The 16,044-nt window shown below is 41.9% G+C and overlaps 2 protein-coding genes across 2 annotated transcripts in view; both read left to right on the forward strand.

The window, feature by feature from the left end:
• The window catches only part of LOC135698958 (serine proteinase stubble), a 667,696-nt gene that overhangs the window by 313,593 nt on the left and 338,059 nt on the right, over positions 1-16,044 (forward strand). The gene's annotated exons all lie outside the window — the stretch shown is intronic.
• stg1 (stargazin-like protein) overlaps positions 1-16,044 on the forward strand; it is a 47,124-nt gene that overhangs the window by 17,854 nt on the left and 13,226 nt on the right. The gene's annotated exons all lie outside the window — the stretch shown is intronic.

The following is a 16,044-nucleotide window of genomic DNA, read 5'->3' on the forward strand; positions in this document are numbered from 1 at the left end:
TCTTTGCACTTTTTTTTTTGTTTTCCTTTTTTGCTGATGTAGAACATTTGTGCAGGTGATTATCTCATGCTCTTTATTGCCTTCAAGAGGAGTTTTTTTTTGTTAATTCTTGTCACACATGAGAAGGTTGAACGTTGTAGGAGGTCACGAGTTGTTCTCGCGCGTATGAGTCTTTCTCAGTAAGAAGTAAACCTTCAAATTCAAATCAGGGGGAGGGGGTTACATTGCTCAAAAACCTTCTACGTAGTTTAGCCCCAGAAAGGCCAACATGCACACTAGCTTAGTGTAGAATTTTTAAACATTTCGACTTTAGACATTCTTACTCACCTTTTGCCTTAATTGTTCATAGAGTATACTCAATTCTGTTTTGGGGCCGTCCATATACCGCGTTGGCAGAAAATGCATAACTTTTTACCCCTCCGTGGACAAGCTGGACATAAACTCGACTCCTCCCTTCTGTGATGTCCACGTGGACATTCTTTTTCGTCAAGATATCCTATTAGAGTCGGCCCGTTTAAGAACTTTCCTTAACTCTGACAAAAGTTTCCAAATGAGTCCTTAGAAAGAGGTCAAAATGAAGCTGGTCAGTGATCGGAGAATAAAGTAGTTTGATGTTTATTCTACATATTATGAGCTAGGTATTTGCAGGGTGTCGACTAACTGGAAAAACCTTGAAAATCAGGAAATCTCAGGAAATTTTTCCAAAATTCAGGGTAATATTGCTTAATCCTCTCTGAAAAGTATTACTTAGCGAGATCAGTAGCGCGAGATGCTCTATTCTCCGATCACTGACCAGCTTCATATTGACCTCTTACAATTTAATTACTCGGTGTGGTTTTAGGGTGTTGGTAAATTAATAAAATCTTTAACAGAATTGTGAGCTTGTGGGTACTCAAATTGATTATTTTAATTGCTTAAACAAAGAACATAGTCTTCTCCAGCTTCATATGTATTGTATAAAAATTACAGATACACTACTGTAAGAACTGTCAAAATCCTATCAATTTACACTCTAGAGTTCGTGAGATTCTTTCTTGGCTAACTGAATTTTGATGATTTTGGGCCGTCCCTGAGTTGAGGTGGGATCCAGAGGGATGGTAAAAATCCATTTACATCTTTGAGTAGAGTTTTATCAACCGGTGGAAATTAACGATTTGAAATTAATTATTGGTACCAAGCGATGGGCTACAAATGGTGAGTCGACAAACTGGAAGGAGTGTTGTCCCAACAGCTCTGGTCCTCACAAGTTCCTACCTCACGCTTCCACGGGTCAGCCGATGACAAAGACCGCCAGCAAAAGATGCTGGTAGCGTAGCCTGGGCAATGTCACCACGATAAAAACATGGATCCGGATCGTGGTGATAGCAAAGTGAGGAGGTGCGACCCTCGAGCGTCTGTTCACCATGGAGGTGCGGCTCAAACAGCGTCTGTCTCGGAGCGAGCGGCTGAATAAGAAATGCTGTATCACGTCAGCTACACCTAAGGTGGCAGCCCCACCAACATGATGTAGGTATCGCGACCCCGGTAAGGTAGCATACTGAAACCCCCAACATTACTCAGAAAAACGAAGAAAGAGAAAACAACGAACGGAATTTTCGGCAACCGACCCGGCAACGAAATAAGGACAATGAATGGAAACTCGGTACTTGGAATGTCAGAACCTTAAATGAACCTGGACGAGCGGGCCTTTTGGCTCGTGAACTGCAAAAAGTGAATCTGAGCGTAGCTGCTATTCAGGAAGTACGGTGGCCTAGATCCGGAGAACGTGAATTCCGGGCGGTGGATCCCATCGCCAACACTTCCTTCAAGTATCATATCTATCACAGCGGTGGCGATAGGGCAGAACATGGAGTAGGGTTCATAGTGATCGGGAAGCAGATGAAGCGTGTTATGCGGTGGAGACCGGTAAGCGACCGCATCTGTGTATTAAGGATTCGAGGCAAATTCTTCAACTACAGCCTGATCAACATCTATGCGCCAACCAACGATAAATCCGATGACGTGAAGGACGCATTTTATGACAGTCTCGATAAAACTTATGATGAGTGCCCAAAACACGACGTGAAGATTGTAATCGGAGATGCAAATGCGCAGGTCGGGAGGGAAGATTTCTTTCGTCCAATCATTGGTACAGAGAGCCTACATACAGTAACCAATGATAACGGCCTGAAACTGATAAACTTCGCCGCTGCTAGAGGTATGGCCATCAGTAGCACCTACTTTGCACGCAAGAATATCCGAAAGCACACCTGGAGACACCCAAATGGCGAAACTTGCACCCAGATCGATCACATGTTGGTGGATGGCCGGCACTTCTCAGATGTCATTGATGTAAGGACTTTTAGGGGGCCTAACATTGACTCAGATCATTATCTTGTTGTCTGCAAAATTCGGGCGCGTCTATCGACCGTTACGAATTCAACGAACCGGAGATCGATGCGTTTCAATATCCATCGCTTGTCAGTAGAAGGTGTTGCTGCAGAGTACCGCCAGAAGCTTGATGAGCGGATTAGTGAAATCAACGTGAACGAGGACCTCAACAATCTGTGGAACACAATCCACGGAGCGGTGAACACAACAGCACAAGAAGTGATAGGTACAGCTCAAAGACGACCACGTAATGGCTGGTTTGATGAGGAGTGCCAGAGGTTGACGGATGAGAAGAACGTTGCCAGAAGCCGGATGTTAGTGTCTGGTACCCGGCTGAACAGAGAGCGGTACAAGGTAGCAAGGGCAGCTGAGAAACGAACCCACCGCAGAAAGAAAAGGCAATACGAAGAACGCGTGATTGCTGAGGCGCAAGAAAGTATGGAACAGAACGATATGCGAAGGTTCTACGCGACTGTCAATGGTGTGCGGAGTAAAACAGCGCCATCTCCCGCCATGTGCAATGACCTTGAGGGGAATTTGCTGACAGATAAAACAATGGTGGCTGCCAGGTGGAAAGAACATTTTGAGACATTGTTGAATGGAGAGAGTGAGGGAGTATCGAGGAACAGAGTAAACATCGCAGACGACGATCAAGCTGTGGAGCCTCCAACGCTAGACGAGGTTAAAAAGGCAATATGTGAGCTGAAAAACAATAAGGCTGCTGGGAAGGACGAGCTCCCGGCCGAACTTTTCAAACACGGAAGTGAGCAGCTGCATCAAGCAATCCACCGTATTCTAACGAAGATATGGGAGGACGAAGAACTGCCTGCTAGCTGGTTGGATGGCCTCATTTGCCCATTATTCAAAAAAGGGCACAGACTCGAGTGCGCCAATTATCGAGGAATAACTCTTCTGAATTCGGCGTACAAAATACTGTCACGCGTTCTGTTTAACAGATTGAGACCGCTTGAGGAGTCCTTCGTCGGTGAATACCAGGCTGGTTTTCGTGAGGGCCGATCAACGACGGATCAAATGTTTACCCTGCGTCAAATCCTTGATAAATTCCGGGAGTACAACTTGCAGACTCACCATCTGTTTATTGATTTCAAAGCAGCATACGATTCAGTGAAGAGAAATGAGCTTTGGCAGATTATGCTAGAACATGGTTTTCCGGCGAAACTAATTAGACTGATTCGCGCAACGCTAGATGGATCGAAATCAAGTGTAAGGGTTGCAGATGAGATTTCGACCTCGTTCGTGACCTTAGATGGATTGAAGCAGGGTGATGCACTTTCAAACTTACTGTTCAACATTGCTCTTGAAGGAGCGATTAGGAGAGCTGGTGTGCAGAGGAACGGTACCATCATCACACGATCGTACATGCTCCTTGCCTTTGCGGACGACATCGATATCATCGGAATTGACCGTAGAGCAGTGGAAGAGGCGTTTGTGCCTTTTAAGAGGGAGACGGCGAGGATTGGGCTCACGATAAGTTCTACCAAAACGAAGTACATGGTAGCCGGTAGACAGCGTGGGAGCAATAGTGGTGTTGGAAGTGTAGTGTTGTTAGATGGTGAACAATTTGAGGTAGTGGAAGAATTTGTGTATCTTGGAACACTAGTGACATGCGATAATGATGTTACCCGCGAGGTGAAGAGACGTATTGCAGCTGCAAACAGGGCCTTTTACGGATTACGTAGCCAGCTGAAGTCCCGTAGCCTGCAAACGAAAACGAAATTCGCTCTGTATAAGACGCTGATACTTCCGGTAGCCCTCTACGGCCACGAATCGTGGACGTTAAAAGAGTCTGACCGGAGAGCATTTGGTGTCTTCGAGCGTAAGGTGCTGCGAACAATACTCGGCGGTAAACAGGAGAATGGCATCTGGCGGCGTCGCATGAATCACGAGTTGTACCAAGTGTATAACGGTACGGATATAGTGAAGCTTATAAAACACGGCAGACTACGGTGGGCTGGGCATGTAGTGCGGATGCCGGAAGAACGACAAGCAAATATTATATTCAGCAGAGAACCCGGTAGAGGTCGTCGACTCCGGGGTAGACCTCGGACACGTTGGCTATTTGCAGTTGAGGAGGACATCAGGTCGCTAAACGTTCATGGCGACTGGAAGCGATTGGCTCAGGACCGAGTCCAATGGAGAAGAGTACTTCGTTCGGCGTTGAATCAACCTGGCGATTCGTAGCCCATCAAGTATCAAGTAAGTACCAAGCGATTAACGTATCTAATTCTAGTCGAAATTCTAGTACTACACTATGTTATTTTGATTCGCTATGAAAGTTTGACAGATAAAATGAGGGGTTCGTGGATTTTCCTACGTTTCGAGGGGTGCATCGATTAGCTTGAAACCGAAGAGAGTACCAGAGCTGAGCCAAAAACTTGAGCACGTTTCTTCGGGACCTTCTAGTCTTGGAGTTACCTCTATGGCTATATATTGTTGGTTGTATCAAAATGCATGCACCAAGTGGATTAGCGCGTTTATGGGTGGCGCTGTGTTTAGTTCGGTCCAACCAAAATTAAAGCTCTGAAAATGAGTTAGAGCGTCTTTGTGTAAATGCAAGAATGGCAAAAAGTTAAGAGATATATTTCTGAATACTTGTAGGTCTAGTTCCTCATTGTGTGCTTAAGATAAATTCAGACATTAAGCTGTCCAATGAATATTTAGAATTATGATCCTGCTTGGATGGACGAATTTTTGATTGCTTGAAGTAGCAGATTATGATTAAATATTGAACTCAGGATCACATGGAGCAAAATTTCTAATTTTGTGAAAGCACAACTCTGAAATTAAATTTTCGATTATGCTGATGGAAAGATAGTGGGGGTAATCCCAAGTAACCAGCAAGACTGCTTAAGGTTCAATTTACTTTGATGCATTTTTAAAAATTCAAAAGCAGTTTTTTTCGACGCATTATTTTATATTGTTAAAAGCTCGCGTCATGTTGTGTAAAATATCAAAAGGAATCGAATAGTGCGAGTTTTTTGCAATCTGTAATAATGCGTTGGAAAAAAACTGCTTTTGAAATTTTCCAAAAAGCATCAAAGTAAATTGAACCTTAATAATAATCCGACTAATAATGTGCCAAAGCCATGTATTAGTCGTATGTTAGCTTTATATAGCAGAATCAATCCAAATTAGCGGGCTTATTGGTTACTTCCCAAGTATCAATTTGGGTTTTATGAGGGTTCTGTAGACCATGGTTTAGACTTCTAGAGTGCTTTAAAACCTAAATAAAACTTGCAATGTTACTTGAGCTTGTGAACGATTTCCCACCGCTGCGATCTAGCGTTTGGTTAAACGTGTTATCCATAACAAATTTTCAACGGAGATGGGATGAGCATTGAAGTGTGCACGGGGAATATATTTTATAACGCGAGATTAAAGACAAGTGTTTCGTATGCGGTAATATCCCTAACGGAAATACCAAAAACAGTCTGAAAAATAACCTGTTGAACACTTTGTGGCGATCAAGCTAGTGATAAAAATGCATGTTTTTGGAATTAAACCGATCGTTTTATGATAACTTTATCTTTAAGTTTTAATTTACGGTTTTAGCGACTTTGCAGTCAATTTAATTGTTTATAAGAAAGTTTGAACATACTGAGAGGTAAGCACATATCGTCGATAAGAGACGTGTGTGTGGGAAAATTTGCGAAAAAATCTAAGTGCACCGGTGGGATTCGAACCCACAATTCCCATTGAGTACACGGGTGCATTGCCAATTATACAACGGTGGTCCTATATGGTCTATGGATGTATTTGGCTAATGACATTTGAGTTTCGAATCCGATTCCCACCCTAGCGTTCTCTGATACACAACAATCGTCTATTATCGACGATATGTGCTTGTACCGCAACCACTCAGTATCAGTCGATGTGAACAAACATCATTTATCTTCAAGTTCTTGTAAAGACTGGAACGGGCAAAAATTGGTCGAAAAAATCGTTTCTTTCAGTCAAAATTCATATCACAAAAATGTTCTTATTTTTCTTTTGGTAGTTCAATTCATATACTTAAAGGAAAAAATGTTCGTTTATTCTTTTGGTTTGCCAAAACTGAACTGCCGTGCCTTCCGCTTAACCCCTTCTATTAAATTTTGCACAGTGGTCTCATCGACCTTATTCGCCGCCGAACGCCAGTTAGATTTAAACTGCTGCTCGTTTTCCATGGATTTATTAGTTTTTTTTAGATTCCGTTTGACCAAGGCCCAATACCGTTCGATAGGGCGGAGTTCTGGGCTGTTGGGAGGGTTATGGTCTTTGGGTACCACTACCACGTTGTTCGCATCGTACCACTCCATTGTCTTTTTCCCATAGTGGCAGCTCGCCAAGTCCGGCCAGAACAGCACAGGTCTATGATGTTGCTTTAGGAATGGTATGATTGATGTTTCCCGTAGTAATGAAAATGCCACTTTTTAGACCACAAGTGCATATGGCCTGCCAGACGGGATATTTTTTCAGAAACTATAGTTTAATGGTTTTGAAAATTTCAGCCGCCTTCCCTTTTCCTGATGCGGTGTAAAACTCCTCCTCCACCGGTTCCAAATCTTTCCGGCCGCTGATAGACTGTTGCTTTTCACATCAGGAAAGGCTAGGTTTCTGGTCTGCCTTAGAGGGCATTACACAGGACTTTTATTATCCTATGCACACAAAACACCTATTTTTCACGCCACTTGCCGCGTCATCCTCAATCCGATTTTAAACCAAAACATTCAAGGTGTCAGTAATACCAGGTTGCCGGGATGGATATTTTGCAAACAATCGCAGCTTGCTCTATGGTCGGCACAATCGGCACACTGACACTGGTGTGCGGAGTGACCTACTCCTTGCCTAAAAGAGTTATTGGATTGGTATCCCGACAAGGAAAAAAACTAACCTGATACCAACATTTGGTATTGATCAGCATGACATAAGAGGTAAAATACGAAAAATTATCACCTCAAATATTTTCTACGAATACCGAACATTGCCAGTTATGCTAATATCATACCTAAACTTGATATTAATAAGTTATTTTCTCTTACTCGGGATGTCAGCCACGATAGGTCTATGGTCGGACTCAAAATGATTAAACACAATCTTCTTTAGGCCGAGGGGGGCGACTGTATCTAAGATGCAGCAAAATTTCCGCTTTGCTGTTGTGAGATGCTTAATAGATAGAAACACGATTGATTATGATTTTGAAGATTTCCTGTAAAAAGGTGGAGAGCGATGCGAATAGATGGGTTTAGATGAAAGAGATGAAAAAAGATTTTTCGTAGATTGATTCGGTAGTGTGAGATTTTTCGACCATTTAAAATCGAGATTTAGATGTGTCGCACCCCTCGCTTTAGGCCTACGTTCATATTGACAGTAAGCGCTCAACTTCCGAGCCAAGCAGACGCGTCTACGTTATCGCTAAACCAGGAAGTCGATTACAAGCTTGCTTTCCTTTTTTCGTTGCGTTTTTTCATCGCCGAGCCGTTGCGTGTTCCTACGTTCTACGACTCTGCGATGGTGCGCCGCGAGAACACATTCCGCATAGATTAAACGATAATGCCGAAAAACCCGGACTAAGTGAAAGTGCAAAGTTTCGTTGGAACTGTGCTGGACTTAAAGCCAGGTGAAGTATTGAGAATTCAGTGTAGCCGGAGCCTAGGATGTGCCTTCGTGAAGGTCGTCGACTTGGCGCTGGCACAAAAAGTGAGCGAAGAACATGATGGAAAACACGAAGTGGTAGTGGAAGGAGGGAAGAAGATCCCCCTGCGAATAACGTTGGAGGACGGAGCAGTGGACGTGAAGATGTTTGATCTGTCTGAGGACGTGTCGGACGATGCGATCAGCAAATTCTTATCTGCCTACGGTGACGTCATCTCAGTGCGAGAGCCGATGTGCGGAAGTGATCAACAATTTACCTTTCCGAGTATCTACACCAGCGTTGCCAAAATGTTTTAAAGCTTATCGGTATCGAAGGTAAAAAAAATCGGTATTTATCGGTATTTACTATTTTAATTAATTTTATATTTTTGCCGTTGTTTAAAGCGAAAATTTTAACTTTTTGACAATGAAGAAAACTCCGGAACTGTTTGAATTAGCTTCTGGAGAAAGCTGAAAACAACATACAGAGAAAGAAGAAAGAAGCACTCCTGGAGGAAATTTGAGGAATGTTCTGAGAAAAGTCGGAAAAACGTCCGTGGAATTTCAAAGACATAAATTGAGAAACTTCTGGCGAAAATTTAAAGAAAATTTCACAAAAAATCGGATTTCACATTCAAATGAAGGCAGAAAAGTTTCGGAAATCGGAAATAACTTCCAGAAGCAGCCATTTCCAGGGAAAGCCAGAAGAAGCTCGGAAAAAACCTTCCAATAGAAGTAAAAAAAAAACCAACTGGACAACTCTCCTAGAAATTTCTGGGAGAAGTTTAATTGAGCTTCCTGGAGAAGACGAAAGAAACTTCTTGGAGACGCTGACAGAAACTTCCTAAGGTAGATTGAAAAAAAAATCTGGAGAGCGCTAACAGAACAGTCGAAAGAAACAAGGACATAATTCCGGAAGAAAGAGCTCTTGGGGGATGCTCTAATGATCCAGACATTTTTCCAAATGGTCATCATAAAACATCCCCGCAATGCCTCTGTAGTTTTTGGAATATTCCTGAAATGTACATAGGAATATTCCATATTTCCTCAGGCTCTTTGAAATACTTGGAACTTCCCTGATAATAATGAGACTACCGGAATATCCTCTAATCAACTTTGAAGGTCTCTAGACTTAATTGAAGATAACGAAATTTCTTAGGCGCTCTCAAAATTTTCTTGAATTTATTGTAACATCAGCATTTATTCCCGATTTTGGTAATTTTTTAAAAGTTATCGACACTGCCATTAATAAGCACGGAACTTCCCATAAAATGTTCTCACAATGTGCTTATATACGTGTAACTTCCCTTACGTTTCTTAAATTTGCATGAGCTCCTCGGAACATTGCTGAAGTTTTCGGAAATTGCCTGAGTCTCTCGGAACTCCTTTAAAATTTCAGCGATTTCCTTGAAATTTATTTATCTGATCTGATTGTCCTGATGTTCTCGGAGCTTCCTAAAGTTCTCTCAATTCTCCTGAAACTATTGGAACTGTCCTGAAAACCATTAAATTTTCCAGAGGTTCTTTGAACTTGTGAAGTATCCAAAATATTTATGATGTTTCCTTAAGCTCAGTGGAGTTCGCTGGACCGGGTTTTAGCATTTTAACAGAAGTTATTGAAACATTCTTTAATTTATCGAATTTTACTCAAAAATCTGGACTTTTCTGAAGTTTCAGAACTTTTTAAAAGTTCCTGCAGCTAGTGTGGATCTGCAATCAAAATCTAGAAGCATCCCTGAAGTTCCGGGAAGAATCACTTGAGCGAAGGCTGAAGAAGCTTCCAAGGGAAGCCGAAATAAGTTTCCGAGAGGAATCGTAAATAGGGAAACTTGGAAGAAAATCCAGGAAGTTAAATAATGTTATTTCCCCGAAATTACCAGAAAGAGCCATCGACTGTTTATCGATTCATAGGTAGCCAAAAACGGCGGGGAAATTGAAACATTAATCGAAAGAGTATCCATAAGACATTTTTGAAGATGATTTTTTTTTAGAATTTTAAAGACTCAAAAAATTAGAGATATTCAAAAAAATACAAGTCTCACACAAACATTTTCTCCGAAATTCTGAGCGCGGCAGGCAATAATCATTTTGATTATTTAATAAAAAATCGGTATAAATCGGTATAACACCTCAAAAATCGGTATTCTGAGGAACTTTGTCTGTATATCGGTATCTAGTTCGGAAATCGGTATAAATACCGATAAATCGGTGTATCTGGCAACGCTGATCTACACTGGTGTTCGGATTGCAAAACTGATCGTAAAACACAACATCGAGTCGTGGGTCTTCATCGATGGAGAATCAGTGGAGAATCGACGTTTCTGTCCTATTTTGGCCAACGTCAAACCAGCCGACACTGCCGAGAATTTATTCACATCGGTGCGTCCTGTGTGCAAAACAAAAAGTTGCTTGTTCAGAAATCTATGCCGATGCGACGAAACAGCCAGCAGCAATGCTGGCAAAACAATGCCCCAAAATTATCGTTGCCGATTAACCAAACGTCGGCATTGAGATGTCTGCCGCCGAAGAAGCAGAAGCAGCAGCAGCAGCTGATGCCGGTACCTGCAACAAATCCGATCGAAACACAATCGGAATTAAATTTTCCACCACTCACTGCCTCTATCATACCCATTATCGGGTTCGTAACAACCATCGGATAGCAGGTCGTTGTCCAGTACTCCTGGTCAACAGCCTCCTGCTAGTGACGAAGTGGTTCACATTCCGCAAATCCGATGGCAACGAGTCAGACGAATCGGCAATATCAATAAACTCACCAACACTGGGAGACCGTGAGTTCCTGCCCACCTGTCATTTCCCATCTCGGGTGGAGCGGTGGATTTTTGACCGAACGGTTTCGTGCTTGGTGGTTTCGCACCAGCTAGTTTTTTCGGTTGATGGCCGGTTGTTGACCTATAACTCTGTCCAGTTTGCTTCGTCACGTTTGCGTAGCTTTTCTGAAACAGTAGTTTCTTGTTCTGGAGTTGCGTGCGTGCTCTTTGCAGTGCCGGCAGGATTGCAGCTGCCCCTTGTACACCACGAACGCTTGCTCTCCGTCGATGATGACCCACGAGTCGATGTTCCGCTGCACTAACATACGGACAGACCATATACCGAGCGGTATGCCTCTTACTCGCCTAGTTCGCATTCGTTGTTTTCACTCCATGATACCTCGCGAATCGAGATTACTTCGCCGAACGCGCTTAGGAATTGTACGACCTTCTCTTCAGATACACCTTCGGGGAGGTCGTAAACCTTCACCTCAACACTACCGTCTTCGTGGAGGCGAACCAGCCTAAGGCTGAAAGCCTCCTAAATAAAGCTAAATAAGAATAATACTACCGTCTTCCAACGTAATCCGAAGCTTGTGTTTCTTCCCCTCACACTCCACTTCATGTTTTCCATCATGTTCGTCAACAACTTTTTGTGCAAGCGTCAAGTCACTGACTTTGATAAACGCACATGCTCCACCTCTGTGGCACTGTAGTCTTTTGATATCTTCCCTTTTCAAACCGAGAACCGACCGACAAAATCCCCGGGGGGGGGGACGTGCTGTCAAATCAGCCTACTGATCATCTTGTATGAAACTGGTTCCAAAGGTAAACAAACGCTGTAGGTTTCTTATGGCTTGTTTACGTTTGGAACCAATTATGCGAGGTAGGCGACGATTGTTCGTATTCGACAGCCACCTCCTCCCCTTGCAAAATCCATAAAGTTTTTCGACCGATGGCTTGATGGTGAAGTTCGAATAATCGATTTTAAAAGTGTTTTCTCGCCTCATCGCGGAACACTTTACCACGCGACGCGGCACAGCGAAGTAGACAAATATTTGGCAAATATTTGAGATGCGAATTGTAACCATTTGTAAATAATCTTTTAATAATACAGAAATAAACGATAACTCTACATATATAGGGGAAATGCAGGTAATGTCGGCGTAAATGTGTCCCTAATTTGGGCCCATACATAAATTCAGCAATCCACTAAATTTTCAATAGCAACCAAAAATATCCATTAGTAACGTCCCAATAACGCGTTCATCTAGATAAAATTGATAAATAACAGATTTTTAGCGATGGGCCCAATCTTAGATCCATAGTCCAACATTAGAGACATTTTCCCCTATATATAAATAATAATGAACATTGCCAGTTATACTAATATCATGCCTGAATTTGATATTAATAAGTTATTTTCTCCTACTCGGGATGTCAGACGCCATAAGTCTATGGTCGGACTCAAAATGATTAAGCACAATCTTCTTTAGGCCTACGTTCATATTGCTAAGGAGTTGAACAAGATGCTAAGAACTATATATACGTAGCAAACGACGATTGCAGCAATGTAAACAAACTTATGATTGGTATCAGATATGCCACGGGCCGGCACCGGTGGTGTAGTGGTAAGCGTGACTGCTTTCTCACCCCAATGCGTCTGGGTTCAATCCCAGCCGAGGTCGGTGGGATTTTTCTGAGGCATAAAAATCTCTGGTCACGTCTTCCTTCGGAAGGGAAGTAAAGCCGTTGGTCCCGGCCCATACTGCCGGCAACCGCAAGTCAGTCCCATCTGCATTTTTATCAATTTTGAGTTAGGGTCGTCATTTAGCTTAACTTTTCATGTATTTTCAGCTATGCTATTCAAAAATGTAAGTTTGTTCTAGAAAAGTGGAAAACAACACCAAATCAAGCTGTCCCATAGTGGAAAGTAACCGCAAGTCAGTCCCATTGGAAAAAAAAACGAATTTCACGAAATAATCAAGAGAACAACGTCATAACTTTGTTTTTAGCTTTGTTTATTAAGTAATGATAATGTTTGATAACAATTGATATAGAAAAGCATCTCCGCTGAAAGTTTTCGAAGCGTTTCTATGCATTTACGACTAGTTGTCATATATCCGGTTAAGAAGAATGCTGCTCTGGCAAATCAGTCCAGTACGATTTGCTGTCGGCGTTGATGAGTGGTGCAATAACTTTAAGCAAAGCAGCTTTTCTGTCTGCAGCTATTCCTTTGGGCGAAGCCTCCCGTTTCAAGGTGTTTTCCAAAAGAAATCCGTCTCACTGAATCTGCTTCATTTGCTTTTTCGAAAATAGGGTACATCGATTCATCGGTTTGCTTCCGTCGACAGCATTGCTGTAAGAAAGCTCGAAGCTTCCTTTCTTGAAAATAATGTATTTTATATTTTCAATATACGGTCGAGGTTTGCACTGATTAATTACGTACTGGCTGGTGTTTATGGTCGTGTAGAAAAAGTCGCTGAACTTCATGTTCATTACCTCCACGTTTTTCTTGGCCTTTTCGACCAATGCTGAAAAATCTGGAAATGTTTGAGCTGGTTTACTATTGCGCATGCTTTTTTCGATGGCAGCATGTACGCTATCTGCAGCCATGAACGTATGTCCAGTTTCGAAAAACTTGAAGGAAACTTTTCTAACACTAACAGCATTAGAATTCAGCAGAAGTATCATGTGTTGGAACATATTCCAATTTTTGTTTTGGGCGCTGCAGTTGTCCAGCCAGAAAAGTATTTCCTCATAGTTGTTGAATCGCTCGATTACTTGGTGGAAACAGCTAGTTATATCGGTAGCGTGACGTCCTGCAGTCGACTCATCCCATAGACATGTTATCACAGGAAGAATCTTTGCGTATTTTCCCACCGATGCAAAAGTTTCGTTGTAAGCCAACAAACGTTGTGAAAATACAATGCTTTTAAATCCATCAAGCCTTGGTAGTTGTATCACCTAGAAAACACATTTACTGTGGTTAATATACTGAAATGTATAATCTTATTTGTCGATCATATTTTACTCACCTTTTGTAAAACAACAGAAAGCACGGCGCAACCGGGTTTCACATCATCGCCATCTTTTCGGTACGCATCTCGCGACATAGCTGCCGAACGCAAGTGCTGGATATATCTTTCGCAAATCGAACAAGACTCAGTTTCGGCCGAGGATTCAAGAGTGGCTGATGGGACATTTTCTGATGTTTTTTGATGCTGAGTAGCAGTAGTGCATAGCTCACATTCTTCGTGACCCAACTTGACCAAGGAAATGTTCATCTCCTTCAACATACGACAATAGAATGGGTAGCTAACTTTTGGAAAGTTTTCTGTATTGAGGTAGTGCTCGAACATTGCTTTTTCAGTCAAGTCGAACAGTAAATAGAGTCTGTTGGGTGCATGCTCACGTCTGTAATGAGAAATGGTTGGGTTGAAAGAGTTGATGTGCGCCACTACCGAATCTCTCTTAGTCGTATCCCGGCTGTGCTTCCCTCGCTGTGACAATCTTCGGTTTCCATCCTCATCACCATCGACTCATCGGTACACGACATTTCTAAAATAAATAAATATATCATAGATACAAATGTGCCGTTATACGCATTAGAGTCCCACGGTGCATAAGGATTGTATAGAACATGGGACAGTTATGCGTAGAACGGCAGAAATGTCTACGTTAAAAAAATATACTTCTTACCCGCAATTATCGCTGTACCCGATTGTGTTTAAATAGAACTTTCGGCAAACTTCAACACGCTCGATATTGCTATCCGTTAAATGGAATATGTAGCTTTTTTTTTCTTTGGTTCCTCCAGAATGAACTGATTTTTAACTCGTCGTTTCAAAGGCGCCAGCTGAACTGTCTCTCTAAGAAATGCAGCTTGTTCAGAAGCATCCAAATCCCAGAATCGTCCATGAATTTGGATCCTGTCATCCTTGCCGATTTTCTTTGCGCATTCTTTTTGGCATTTGCAGTCTATTGGTTTTATGCCATGAGACTTGCGCCTCTTCTTAGCAGAATCTTCCTTCTGGATTTCTTTCTTCGTTCGCTTTTTAACTTTCGTAGCCCCTGTCGAAGATTCCTCTCCATCAAAAAAACTTCCATCTGAATCAATGAACTCATTCGGGTAGCTATCTAAGATGGCTTCTCGAAGCTCGGATGGATTTTCAATGCTACTGGCTTTGTGTTCCGCCGAAGCTGCAAGTGCAACAACGGAAGCTCTGGATTTATCCACAAATTTTTCTTTACCGTCACCAAAACTATAAAACTCTTCATCAGACAATTCACTAGACGAGCTTTCATCCGTTCCGTACATCGAAAGATAATTGAGCACCGACATTTTTCAAACTTTTCAAACGCCACGAATAATCAAAAGATACAGTCGCTGTCAGAACACGCTCAAAAATCGTCGCTCATGTTGAACTGAAACAGCGTCGCTATAGAGATGTGACTGACTTGCGGTTACTTTTCTGATTTATATGCAATAGGTCGTATGAATAAAAGCGTTTACTTTACTTTTCCCGTAAGAAAAGCACGGGAAAGTAAAGTAAACTCTTTTTATTCATACGGCCCAATGTAACCGCAAGTCGGTCCCAGTCAGATTTTGGGCATCCAAAATGTTTCTTTTGCTTTTTTTCAATGTGTTCGATTAAATATAGATGGATTCTATAAGAAAGCTCGTTAGTTGTCAAAGTTATCCATCCGAAATAAGCGTAAAACGAGAAAACATGTAAAATCTTTGCGCGCTGTTTTCTCATTTTCGCTATTTTACAGATGGGACTGACTTGCGATTACCGGCAGTATACAACAACTATACAAAAACAATACAAGTGTGACCATGGATGTGCTCATAATTTATTATACAAACCATGGTTTGTCATACAAGTGTATCAGCGGCATTAGTGGTGCAAACTAAAGAGACTGAATTGGGTAAAGAGGCGACATCTTATCCATTTGATAGGTCTTCTGCTTGATTAGAATAACTAGAGTCGGTGTATAATGAGTCACGCCAAGAGTGAAGCCAAGTCTACCTATTGAACTGTCAAAACGGCTACCTATCGTGCAAAGTAAATAAACATTACGATGCTATGAAAGGTTCACGAAAGGTATTGCAATAAAATATAAAATATAATCGAAGAAATGAGCATAAACACGCAGTGAGCGTTAAATTGTCATGGGATACGCTCGGTAATGATTAGTAATGAGAATTTCTACTATTTTTTGTTAAGATAATTTGACAAAATCACTGATATAATGATTTACTACA

Source organism: Ochlerotatus camptorhynchus, unplaced genomic scaffold (assembly GCF_037179485.1).
Source record: "Ochlerotatus camptorhynchus isolate MF236.1 unplaced genomic scaffold, CSIRO-AGI_Acam_v1.1 ptg000099l, whole genome shotgun sequence".
Classification (NCBI taxonomy): domain Eukaryota; kingdom Metazoa; phylum Arthropoda; class Insecta; order Diptera; family Culicidae; genus Ochlerotatus; species Ochlerotatus camptorhynchus.